This window comes from Sus scrofa, chromosome 6, assembly GCF_054392235.1.
Source record: "Sus scrofa isolate SSC_HxYL_T2T_F1_AM1 chromosome 6, Sscrofa_HxYL_maternal_Yorkshire_Landrace_v2.0, whole genome shotgun sequence".
Classification (NCBI taxonomy): Eukaryota; Metazoa; Chordata; class Mammalia; order Artiodactyla; family Suidae; genus Sus; species Sus scrofa.
This window is the reverse complement of record NC_139388.1, coordinates 24,694,318-24,708,299: the sequence shown is the minus strand read 5'-3', so window position 1 is coordinate 24,708,299 and position 13,982 is coordinate 24,694,318. Positions and strand designations below refer to the sequence as shown.

At 39.0% G+C, this 13,982-nt stretch overlaps 1 protein-coding gene across 17 annotated transcripts in view; it reads left to right on the top strand.

Annotated features, from left to right (window-relative positions):
• CDH8 (cadherin 8) overlaps positions 1–13,982 on the top strand; it is a 1,221,794-nt gene that overhangs the window by 822,225 nt on the left and 385,587 nt on the right. The window lies entirely within an intron of this gene.

Sequence of the window (13,982 nt, the reverse complement as noted above, 5' to 3'; positions counted from 1 at the left end):
CTTTTTAGGGTAGCTATTCTCCAGTGATAGTTGTTTATACTTTATCTGTGCAATAACTTTGCAAGAGACAATTTTCATAGACATATCATAATGGACATTCACTGAGGTATTGAAATGGACCTTCATAGAGTAACTGCTTTCTCTTTGAAAATGCTTTGCTTTATTTATTAAAAATCCTAGCAGGTATAGAGGAATAGGCCATTTTATAAATGAATAAATCAAGACCCAGAGAAGTTAAAAATTATTTATTCACGTTTTCATTTAAAAATATTGTAATAGTTCTTCACAGATGGTTACTAGGCTTATCGTGGTAATCATTTCATAAGGTATGCAAATATCAAATCACTATGTAGTATACCTGGAACTAACATAATATTGTTTGTCAACTACAATTTAAAAAAAACATTTAAAACTATGAGAAACCTTTTTTTTTTTTTGTCTGTCTGAGAGTACCTGGCTTTGTTTTACAAAAATGAACAGAAAGATAAATGTGGAGATTTTGTAATGTTTTCAAGTTATATAGGGAAAACAAGTATTGATCAAACAGCCCCATGGTAAGTGAAAAACAGAAAGTTGATAAGCTTGCTATAAAGGAAAGGAATGCCATTCTATGAGAACATGTGATAGTGAAACTTGACCAAGAATCTCCAAGATATCACTAACACAAGTTACAAAACAATTCAAATTCCAGCCTGAGAGCCAGGAAAATTTAGACTGGTTAGAGCAATGCAAAATGTTTATCATATGTCATTAGAGAATTATTTTATGATTTTAGAAAACAAACCAAAAAATAAGCAGAGCTCTACATTCCATTTCTGTTCACAGATATATTGCACATGTTTTTAGATAAGCAAACTGAAATCCTACAGCTGCAAAAGTTAAAGACCCAGGTTTCTCCGTCAACATAAGAAAGAACAGAAAGGGTCCCCCCACCTCCACCGCCCCAACCTCCTAGTTAAGACCTCTGGTCAGAGACAAGTCCCATAAATTTCACCACTGCACTTTTTTCATTTTCACTCATGTATTCTTTATTTAACCACTGAAAATATAATACCCCTCCACATTCTTGGTGAGTAAATGTCTAGCATTCCATCCCCCAGTCTGGAACAAAAGAGATGCATGTTGACATTTTGATGCTGGTCAATAGTTTTACAAAAGAAGTCACAATATCTCCTCAAAACACCCTCCATCCTAAGCATCCCTTAGATAAAAATGCCAGCTGAATTGTTTCATTCTTTCTAAGCAAAACTATTCAAAAGATGCAGGGAATCCAAAAGGACTACCTGGGACTAGCTGTGAAAGGCAGCAGGCAATATAAGAGGTCAGAGAGAATAAAAGCAAGGTATTCACCATTGCCATAAGCAGCAACATGCCCCCCTGAGCTAACCTTTCTTGAGGTTGTGACCCTACTCTGCCAAGAGGAAGTTCTTGTGCAAATGAAAGATAGCTCTGATCCTGGTGTAGCAATAGAGATATATCTTTGGGTAAGATCCAGAAGGTAGTGAAATAAGAATCATAAATTCCACGGGTGCTTATGCCTGCTAACAGAAAAATACGGGGGCCTCTGAGTGTTGCAACTGTTTCCATCTGTTCTCTTTATGTGTAACTGATGTAAGAAATTAGTGACTGCCAGAAGTCACTTCGTTTGCAATTACAGTGTTTAATGATATTAGTATAAACTAGGAAAATGAGATGCTCTGTGCTAGGATAGAAAGCACAAATGAAGGTGAAATCAACTTTTGAAATATTCTATCACTTATGACATCCTTTGTCATCACATAAAGCAGAGGAATATTTTCACTTTATGGCAGAGCAGATGGAAAATCCCTAAGACCTGCTGATACAGGATGAAGAAAGCTTTCAAAAAAAGCTCCTGAATTCTCATGGATGGTCATAGGAGCGGCTTTATTTGTCTCCTGTAGGTCAAAATGGATAGGTGTAACAGAGAGTAAAAATCACAAAGCTGGTCGTATTACAAATTAAAACTTGACCCCCTGATGCTTGTTACATGTCAAAATGAGGTGCTAGAATATTCATCCTTCTTTTTGTCAAACTCTTGATAGGTCACATATTTTGAGTTCTGGCTTTCACTATACCCCAACCAGCAGTATAACCTTCACATTAACCACTGCAACCCTGGGTAAGCCATTTCAGTGAAATGAGAGTCAGAAAACCATCTGTGGGAATGGGTTTATTAATTTCTTCCCTGAATAATGCCCACATAATGATGGTATAGTCAAAAGATATAGAGGCTGGGGATAGTCTTAATAAAACTAAACCCTTGCAAAAGTAAATAGTAAAAAAACAAAACCCAAAAACAAATGGTGAGTATTTTAAAGTACAAATACAAGATAGGGTTCTCTTTACAGATATCTGTTAGTCAACAATGGAAGAAAAATTAAAATCCGCAAGACAACCATTGATTTTTGGCTGCACCCCCATCGTATGGAAGTTCCCTGGCCAGGGTTAGAACCCGTGTCACAGCAGTGACCCAAGCCACTGCAGTGACAATTTTGGATCTTTAACCCACTGTGCCGTAAGAGAACTCGCACAAGACAAGCATTTTAAGTAATATTTTGTGTGGGTAGCAGTAGCTTTTAGCAGAAAATGGATGTATCATTAAGGAGGACTCTTAGGATGAGTTAGAATGCTCAATCTGTCTGTCACAAACTGGCTCTGTGATGTACACAAACTCCATAACTTCTCAAAGTCTAAAAATTGTCATTGTAAAACAGATAATTCCACCTACCTCATTACACTACAATGAAAATTTTATGTACTAATGAATGTGGCAAGCCGTAAATGATGAATAAATACCAGTTTGTCTCTTTGAACCATTCAAACTCTAGAAATACCTTTAATAAGCTAAGCTTGACTTTCCATTGGAGACTCAATGGAAATATAATAAAAGCTTTCTTGTAACACTTGTACATAGATAAAACTTACAATATATTTCGGAAGGTTCACAGGGGACTTGTAAACTATCAATAAATTCATGGATTGAACATGGATTCCTGGCTTACACACAATTTGTAGACTCCAAGAAGGTGAAAAACAGAAAGAGTGTTTAGGGTGTTCTGAAAATTTTTCAGACACTTTAAGCAAAAATTCCGGAAATATCTTCTATTAAAATGCACAACAAAACATATTTCTTGGAGTTTAGTTGTATGGCAACTATCACTTCCTTTCTGAAATGAACTAGTACAATGTAAGATCATAATGGAGAAACCAGATGTGCAGATTTGCAACAAAACATTTGTTCTGCTGCACTTAGGTTAGTGTTATCAAACTTACGATTATTGGCTTACATTCTCAAATTTAACAACCCCCTTGCTTCTGAATGCACAGAGCATCTGGAAGTGGTAGAGAACTTTGGGACAAAAAATCAGACACTTGGGAAATTACTACTCTTTTTTTTTTTTTTTTTTTTTTTTTTGTCTTTTGTCCTTTTAGGGCTTCACTCACAGCAAATGGAGGTTCCCAGGCTAGGGGTCTAATCAGAGCTGTAGCCACCAGCCTACACCACAGCCACAGTAATGCCAGATCCGAGCCATGTCTGTGACCTACACCACAGCTCATGGCAACATGGCATCCTTAACCCACTGAGTGAGGCCAGGGATCAAACCCTCAACCTCATGATTCCTAGTCGGATTCCATTCCGCTGCGCCACCATGGGAATTCCGAAATTACTACTCTTGAACTGTGACTGTTGAACTAATATATTAGTTTTTTGGTGGTTTCTTTAGACGTATTCTCCTTTGAAGCCTCTAAACAAGAAGAACATATTTTATTACATATTATTCCTTATCTGGGCATGTGATATGAAAATCCCTTCAATCATTGTTTTCTTTTGAGTTATTATGAAGACAAGTACTGGAGGAAGAATAAGCCCATCTTTATATACAACCTAGTTGCAATTAATTACAATATACAATTATATTATTAATAGCCATAATTATGGTAGTTTTGCAGAAAGTGCTAACTTGGAAATTTGCACAGGATTATATATATCTGTTCTTTTGAAAAGAATGTTTCCAATCAAATATTCATCTGAAAATATTGAGAGTTTCTGTTTCTAACAAAGCCTTCACACTCCTGAAAATCTCTCATAAATTTTGGCATACTGGCGTGCCTCATTTTATTACATTTTACTTTATCATGCTTCACTGATAACTGTGTTTCGTGTGTGTGTGTTTTACAAATTGAAGATTTGTGGCACACTTATGTAGAGCAGGTCTCCCAGCACCATCTTTCCAACAGCATTTGCTCATTTGGAGTCTCTGTGTCACATTTTGGTGATTTTCACAATATTTTAAACTTTTCCATTATTATATTTGTTATGGGGATCTGTGATCAGTGATCTTCGATGTTATTGCTATAACTTGCTGAAAGCTCAGATAGGTGATGGTTAGTGTATTTTAGAAAGAAAGTATTTTTTAATTGTTATGTGCAATACTTTTTAGACATTGTTTTTGCACATTTGGTAGACTATAGGATAATATAAACATAACTTTCATATGTACTGGGAAATCAAACAATTTATATGACTCATTTTTTTGCATTGATCAGGAACTGACCTTGAAATATCACTGAGGCATGCTTGTATACTTTTACATATGTCTTTAGTTACGTAGTAGAACAAAACAACCACACAAAAGTCCTTGCAAAAGAAAGGCATGATGAAGTTCCCACTGTGGTCCAGTAGGTTAAAAATCTGACTGCAGTAGCTCAAGTCACTGCAGAAGTGTGGGTTTGACCCCCCAGCCTGGCACAGTGGGATCTAGCATTGTTGAATTGTGTCTCAGATTTGATCCCTGGCCTGGGGCCTTCCATATCCCACAGGTGCAGCCTGTGGAACAGAATAGACTAGAGTGGAGTAGAGTAGAGTGGAGTAGAATAGAGTTGGGTAGAGTAGGGTAGGGTAGAGTAGAGTAGGGTAGGGTAGAGTAGAGTAGGGTAGGGTAGAGTAGAGTGGGGTAGAGTAGGGTATAGTAGAGTAGAGTAGGGTAGGGTAGTGTAGTGTAGAACAGCACAGCACAGCCATGGGTTGGTTTTAGCTTGTTTAAACTGGGGTTTTGCATATTAAATGTAGGGAAGAGATATGTAATTTAAACCAATGATATGTAATAAAACACTGTCTATACTCAGAAAAAAAAATATAAAAATTGAAACAGTTTTGCTATCAGAGATCCTTTATTTGGTCAGGTGGTTTAGAGAAGCTAAGATGGACTTGGTTCTATTGCATCATGTAGCAAGCATATATATATATATGGAGAGAGAGAGAGGTTAGTTGCAGATGGAGTGGCATTTGGAGGCCACGAGCCCTTTGGTAAAGTGGTCTTTTGAGCACAGTGTTCCTTCCCATGATGAAGGTGTCAAGCTGCATAGCATCACTGAATGAAGAAACCCAGTCCTCACTGGAACACCTGGTTTTCTATAGAGAAATAAAACATCTCACTACATCTTCTATCTATTGCCTGTGCTAGATATGGCAGATTTTGTTCTGCACTGATCTTTTTAATTGCAGATTTAATTTAAATTTGTGTATGTAAGGTTACAGAACCACTTGTGGATGGGAGCTGAGTATCCCTTCTGAGAGTATGCATATGCTTTCAAACAGGCATGGTAGCAGACAGCAGGTGTTAAAAGCAATACAAAAATCCAACTGTGTGTGCCCTCTGTCTGCTGCATCCCTGAAGGGGTTCTGGAGAACTTGATGTCTCAGAATATTTCAGATTTGGAGTTGGGAAGATGGGGGGTTTAGTTGCTGTGTCTACCAATCCTTTTTTTTTTGTGAAGTCTCAGCTTCACTACAGTCTTCATTCACTCATTTGTATTTCTGCCCATGATATATACATTGAACGTCTGTTATATGTCAAGCCCTCTGCTAAGAACAGCAGAGTCAGAGATGCATAAGAGAAAACTGCCGACCACAAGGAGTTTACAGATTTGTGCTAGAAGACTTGCAAACAGATTATCAGAGACCAGGATGGTAACAGCTCTGATGAAAGGAGGAAATTGCAATGTAAACTCAAGAAAGGGGCTAAATAACTCAGCTTGGGAGAAAATAGGTTTTTGGAAGGCTTCTCAAAGGAAGTGAATTTTTAAATGCCAGACATTCTCTGGAGACTCCCCTGGAAGAGCCAGCTAACCATTCTACACTTGAAAAATGTATTATTTCCAATGCCTCTCCACTGTCCCTCTACAAGCACTTCTAATGGTAGTGGCACAATAAATACATTAAATGCCAAGTTGATGGTAGCCTCAGTAATGACTAGAGCATAGCAAACAACATGGAACACCTTCCTAGGGGCATTAGGGAAGATTAGGGAGACCATCCTGGGAGAGAGTACATCCGAGTTAAACACTGAAGAATAGGAGTTGGCCAGACAAGGAGAATGGGAACTCATTCCAGAAAGAGACTTGAGAGAACTAAGCATATCCATGTCTCTTTGGTTCCAGAAAGCATGACCCAGTTTCTGTTCCTCTGTAGAGAAATGCTGATTCAGATTTGGCTGGGTTTGCTAAATATCAAGACAGAGAAGTATCTCAAAGAAAACAGTAATTTTTTTTCTTTGTTTTAAAAGATATAACAGAAAAAATGAATGAGTTGAAGATGATGCCTTTCTTTGGGTAAAAGAGAACGAAGATAGGATTCTTATGTCTATCATGAGGGCAAAGTGAGTTTCTGTAACTCACAGGGTTTTCAGAAGAAATGAATGAGACAAACTTCTTGCCCCCATTCCTGATAACTAGTCAGCATTTAATAGAAATATTTCATTCTTTCCTTCAGTCCTCTCCCAAGCATCCTTTTTCAGTGAGTGTGGTCTGATGACCTCATTTATATGTCTGTAAACATCCTGGAAAAAAAAAAGCCTGCAAAAATTTGGACAGAAGAAAGGTATTAAATAGAAGGGAAAGATGTTGCTTGGGATAATAACTTTAGTTTCATTCTACTCATAGCCTTAAAAGCTGACTTACAACGGGCAAGAAAACAAATGGATTTCTTCACTCTTGCCTAACTTTCATGTACATGATACATAAATAATGTAAAAAGGTGACTTCTGTGCTGGCTTGTTTTCTCTTTCACTCATTTCCCAGTTACTTTTCAGAATTCTAAGAGCTCTGTCACAGTATTATGAAACAAAAACCACATTAATTGCATTCTCAAGACAGGTAAATGCTGATATGTGATGCCAGCTGAGCCCACAGGCTACTTACTAGGTGGACATTATTCTGATGTTTGGATAGACTTTTTCTTACAAGTCTATGAGCTAAGTTATATATTATTCCCATTTTAGAGAGGATTCACAATAAATAAGCGGTATAAGTTCACACATCAAGTAAGCAGTGCAGTCTGCCCTTGAGCCCAGGAAGTAATGATGGAATGTCTGTGCCTCCAACCACTATTCTGAAGAAATATATGGTAGAGGAATCAACAGAGTGAATTTTTTTCATTTTTTAAGTTTTATTGAAGTATAGTTGATTTACAATGTTGTGATAATTTCTGCTGTACAACAAAGTGATTCAGTTATACATGTACACACATCCATTCTCTTTCAGATTCTTTTCCCACATAGATTATCACAGAATGTTTGACAGGGAACTCTGCCCAGCAGAGTAAATTCTTAAATGCCTCTCTTCTCCCTCCAAACTCAGATGATTAAGGCTGGGGTTTGATAAAAAGCTATTTAATGCTCCCCAGGTACACTCTATGGAAAAAAGAGCTGTGCGTGCATGCATGTGTGTGTGTGTGTGTGTGTGTGTGTGTGAAAAGAACCCTGCCTGTGCACTGGAGGTGCAGGTCCATTGAAGGTAAAAACAAAGCCTGTCCAGGATTATCTACCTTCATTGTCTCCTTTGATTCCGTGGCATATTTATGATGTACATGTCATCATTCCTACTCTGCCAGGAAAGAAACTGAACTCAGAGTGGCTGGGAGACTCCTCCCAGGTGACAGAATTATATGTGGCAGAGCCAGGGCTTGAGTACAAATGTCAGTACAGGATGGTATTATAAGAGCATTTCACAGAAAGCATCATATTTGCTGGAAATGGGAATAGGTTCAGGAAAGGCTTTCCTGGAAAGAAAAAAAAAAAAAGTACTTCAACCAAGATCTGAAGAATGAGTAAAATTAACTCAGAATAGAGGGAATGGTGCTTCAGGCGGAGAGAAGAATGTGAGCAAACAGGGCCTGGCCTGCATGGTCAGCAGGGAAAAGGCCAGTTTTCTCCAACATAGAGAAGAAGCAGGAGGTCAGTGCAGGATGAGGAGAGGTAGGAAGGAACCACGCATTCAGGGTCTTGTAGTAAATGACAAAGAAGTGAACCTGTGTACTGGGAGGCAAGGGTGACCACAGCAAGGTACTCAAGAATGCCTGAGGGGAAAGCCAGGAGCAACAACTATGCAGGTTTTCTGAAAGTCGACTCTGAAGGTAGCACATCAGGCGCAGTGAATTTATGTGGACCAGTTAGGAAGCTCCTGTAACCGTGTAGCAAAAAGGCGATGGACAATTAGAACAGAGCAATGGGCAGGTGATACAAATGGATATATTGGAAAATTTGTCAAAATCAGCTGAACTTACTGGGAGGTAAATCAATGGTTAGAGAGACTCAGAGGTTCAGGCTAGACTTCTAGCTGGGTAGACCTCCGCATCCCTCACTAAGAAGAGAGCATGGATTAGAACTACCCACTTGGTAGTTCCCATTGTGGCACAGTGAAAACAAATCTGACTAGTATCCATGAGGATGCGGGTTCAATCCCTGGTCTCGCTCAGTGGGTTGAAGATCTGGCGTTGCTGTGAGCTGTGGTGTAGGTCACAAACACAGCTCTGATCTGGCATTGCTGTGGCTGCGGCTGTGGCGTAGGATGGCATCTACAGCTCCCATTTGACCCCTAGCCTGGGAATTTCCATATGCTGTGGGTACAGCTTTAAAAAATCAAAAAAACAAAACTAAACAAAAAACCTACCCACTTGGTAGGAAATATAAAATGGAGGAGTCCTAAAGGGTTCTGAGCAATATGCATTTATTCACATAAAAACATTTCCAGGGAGTTTCCTTCATGGTGCAGTGGAAACAAATCTGACTAGAATCCACAAGGATGTGGGTTCAATCCCTGGCCTTGCTCAGTGAGTCAGAGACCCCGCGTTGCTCTGGCTGTGGCGTAGGCCGGCAACTATAGCTCCAATTTGACCTCTAGTCTGGGAACTTCATATGCCATGGGTGCAGCCCTAAAAGAAAAGAGACTGGAAACTATGTCTGGTCACTTATGAGGGAGCATGATAATGTGAGAAAAAAGAATGTATGCATGTATGTGTAACTGGGTCACCTTGCTGTACAGTAGAAAATTGACAGAACATAGTACCAGCTATAACGGAAAAAATAAAAATCATTATAACTGAAAAAAAAAAGAAAAAAAATTCACACACTCCCTGATAGGCATTCAGGAGGAAAAACATTATGAAAATCTGGTGACCTACACTCACTGTCGTCGTACAATGGATATAAAGAGAAATGTACATGGTTTCTAGACTCTCATTTTAAAGATGAGAAAACTGAGGCTTGGGGAGCAGGTAACACAGACTCCAGGCCACGTAGCAACTGTGTAATAATTCCATTTAACTGCCAGGGCTTATGTAACGCATGACACAATGTGTGGAGAACGCCCTTGGTATCTTCCTTTCCGTTTATCCCAGGGCCAAGGCACCCCTACAAATCAAATATACCATATTCAGGGGGTTCCCGTCATGGCATATTGGAAACAAATCTGACTGGGAACCATGAAGTTGCAGGTTCGATCCCTCGCCTAGCTCAATGGTTTAAGGATCTGGCATGGCCATGAGCTGTGGTGTAGGTCTCAGACGCGGCTCGGGTGGATCTGGCATTGCTGTGGCTCTGGAGAAAGCCTGCAGCTGCAGCTCCAATTAGACCCCTAGCCTGGGAACCTCCATATGCCGCCAGTGCAGCCCTAAAAGGACAAAAGATCAAAAAAAATATGTATATATATGTATATATATATGTGTGTGTGTATATATATATGTATGTATGTAGTAGATTCAAACACTGACATGCACGAGATACTTTCCTGAGTGACTTTTTTTGCTTCCTTATTGGGTATTTGGTAGATTCGGTGATACCAAGGATATGAGCCAGTGTCAAATCCCATATCCCATAACTTAACTTGCTAAAAGATAATATATTCTGTTTTCCACACTATGATTTTTTTTAGACTTCCTCCTCTTTATTTTATTTTATTTATTTCATTTTTTGGTGGGAGGGTCTTTTTAGGGCTGCATCCGCGGCACATTGAAGTTCTGGTCTAGGGATGGAATTGGAGCTGTAGTTGCCAGCCTACACCACAACCACAGCAATACAGGATCCGAGCCGCATCTGTGACCTCCACTGCACCTTGCAGCAATGCTGGATCCTTAACCCACTGGGCACGGCCAGGGATCAAACCCCCATCCTTATGAATACTAGTCAGGTTCTTAACCCACTGAGCAATAATAGGAACTCTCTCCTCTTCATTTTTATTGTAAATAATAGCTGCTATATTTTACTTAAGATAAAGAGGCAGGTCAAAAGAAAGACTTATTTATTCATGTGTATGTTTGTGTAGTATATGTGTGTGAATGCATCAGTTTCACTTAGGAAGTTTAAACATTTATGCATAATTATGAATAGAAACCAAAATGGATTACGGATACTGAACGACCTAGGAATTGACTCGTAGACAAAATTTGATATGATTTGTCATCCTCTTGCCTACATATCTTGAAGAGTCTGTAAAATAAAAAATAAAAACTGTGCAGGATGGAGTTCCTGTTGTGGCTCATTGGGTTAAGAATATGACTAATAATCATGAGGATGCGGGTTTGATCCCTGACCTCACTCAGTGGGCCAAACAAAGGTCTGGCATTGCCATAAGCTGTGGTGTAGGTTGCAGATGTGACTCAGATCCAGTGTTGCTGTGGCTGTGGCGTAGGCCTGCAGCTACAGCTCCGATTCAACCCCTAGCCCCGGAGCTTCCATATGCTAAACTTCCATATCCTAAAACAAACAGGTGTGGCCATAAAACAAATAAAAATTATGCATCAGGAAAATGGCACACTATTACATCACACAATTTTAGGGTTTCCCTCAAAGAGTCGGAAGGGCAAAACCTGGACACTCAGATGACAAGCCCTACTCTCCATCCTTGCAGGAGGAGTTTGGTATCGAGTAGGGGGTTGGTCCAGGCTTGGATTCTAACCCTGATTATTTATCCCCAAACTGTATGGCTTAGTGTAAAACACTTAAAGTCTCAGAACCTAAGTTTCCGTATCTGTAAAGGGGGAATGATAATCGCACCACTTTTGTAATGGTGTTGTGATGAGTAAATGAATAAACGTAGTGAAGTGTTCATTGTTGTTCCTGGCACGAGTGTTAGTTATGCTGAGACCGATGATGAATATGTACAATAAAAAGTTGGTTCTTCTGTGCCATACTTTAGATTCCACATATAAGTGATATGGTATTTGTCTTTCTCCTTCTGACTTAGTTCACTTAGTATGAGAATCTGTAGTTACATCCATGTTGCTACAAATGCCATTATCTTGTTCTTTTCTATGGCTGAACAGTATTCCTTTGGATACATGAACCGCATCTTCTTAATCCTCTCATCTGTCAGTGGACAGTCAGGTTGTTTCCATGTTTTCACTATTGTGACTAGTGCTGCAGTGAACATAGGGGTGCATGTATCTTTATGAATTATAGCTTTGTCCAGATACATGCCCAGGATTGCTGGATCCTATGGTAGTTCTATGTATAGTTTTCTGAGGAACCTCCGTTCTGTTTTCCATGGTAGTTGTACTAATTTACCTCCCCACCAACAGTGGGGTACAACAGTTTACCTCTCTACACCCTCTCTGACATTTATTATTTGTACACTTGTTAATCATGGCCATTCTGACCTCTGTGAGGTGGACTTGTGGCTGCCAAAGAGGAGGTGGGATGGAGTGGGATAGATAGAGAGTTGACAGTTGGTAGCTACAGACTATTCTGTTTAGAATGGATAAGCCGTGAGGCTATTGTACAACACAGAGAACTATATCCAGTCTCTTGGGATAGAATATAAGGGAAGTTAGTATGAGAAAAAGAATGCATATGTATCCATGACTGGGTCATTATGCTGTACAGCAGAAATTGGCACAACATTGTAAATCTTTAAATTGAATACTTTAATTTTTTTAAAAAAAGATCAAGGAGTTCTCCTCGTGGCTCAGTGGTTATCGAATCTGACTAGGAACCATGAAGCTGCGGGTTCGAGCCCTGGACTTGCTCAGTGGGTTAAGGATCTGATGTTGCCATGAGCTGTGGTGTAGATCACAGATGTGGCTTAGATCCCATGTTGCTGTAGCTCTGGCGTAGGCTGGCAGCTATAGCTCCAATTAGACCACCTAGCCTAGGAATCTCCATATGCCGCGTGTATGGACCTAGAAAAGGCAAAGAAAGATCAGCAGAAAAAAGTCTGATGAGAAAAATCATTAATTCCTAACAGATAAAAGGAACAAGGAACATGAATAAATAATTCTTTAAAAAAAGATATGTGATTAGTGAATAAGAATATATTCAGTGATCCTAGTCATCCCAAACAGTAATGAAGTAATATATGAGGACTCTTAAATCAATAAATCTATTTTTAAAAAATGTTGGGAGATACTGGAAGACCTAGTAAATGCACTGCAGATAGGGATAATGGGGGACCATACTACTGGAAAATAAGATTTCTTCAGGAGTTCTCACTGTGGCTCAGCAGAAACAAACCCAACTAGTATCCATCAGGATGAGGGTTTGGTCCCTGGTACTGCTCAGTGGGTTAAGGATCTCACTGAGTATCCTTATGGTATAGGTATATCCTGTGGTATAGGTCGCAGATGTGTCTCGGATCTGGCATTGCTGTGGCTGTGGTGTAGGCTGGCAGCTGTAGCTCCAATTCAACTCCTAGTCTGGGAACTTCCATTTGCTGTGCATGTGGCCCTAAAAAAAAAAAAAAAAAAAAAAAAAAAAATTAAAAAGATTTCTTCGTATGTCTGGGCCTAACAAAACAAAACATCTTTATAATGGTATCCTAAAAATATTTAGACTACTTCTGCAGTGAACATGTAATTTCTGCTTAGTCTGACAATGGCCTCTGCATGCCTCTCCCTTTAGTTCTAGTTTACTGTTCAATTGATTATTCTCAGGAAAAAGGAATAATGAAATATGTGTAATGAGTATATCATATGTATATTTCATATAGAATGTATTATGTACATATGCATTTAAGGTTTTTTCATTAGGATCATAACATTAGGGGATGATCATTGTATCCTGAGTAATGCAAAGCACTATTTAGAATATTTCGATAGTGGCCGATTGGTGGAAATTATGTAGGCTTTCTAATTTTAAAAAATCTGAGTCAAATTTCAGGATTTGTTCTGCCTCCTGGGGAAAACTTGTATTACCTCACCTTAAACACCAGGGTCCTATAAACGATCTTACAATTTTTGAAAATAAAAATAGATACTGTATATATCGACTGTTAGGTGTTGAGCTTAAACAGTGATGATATACAATTCAATGAAATACATAAACAGCATATGTGATGTGAAATGACTTGTCTTTTCATTTTGATGAACTGATTAACTGATCGGTTTTAGAACATACCTAAATGAAAGATCTCCAAGCTGGGAGTCAGGAGTCCTAGATTTTAATTTCAACTCAGCTTTTGTGGTTCCAAGCAACTATCACCCTCCTTGAGCAGAAAGCATATGACACACAACGTTTATGCCAAAGCCCAGCTAGAACGTGTATGTTCACACTCCCTGTGTTACTGTAAGTGAGTTACATGTACAGCAGCTCTTGGCTTGCACATCTGTAAAATAAACCATTGATCTAAGTTATCTTTATGTTCCCTTCTAGCTCTGAAATGTATGATTACTAATACTTAATGTTTTAAAG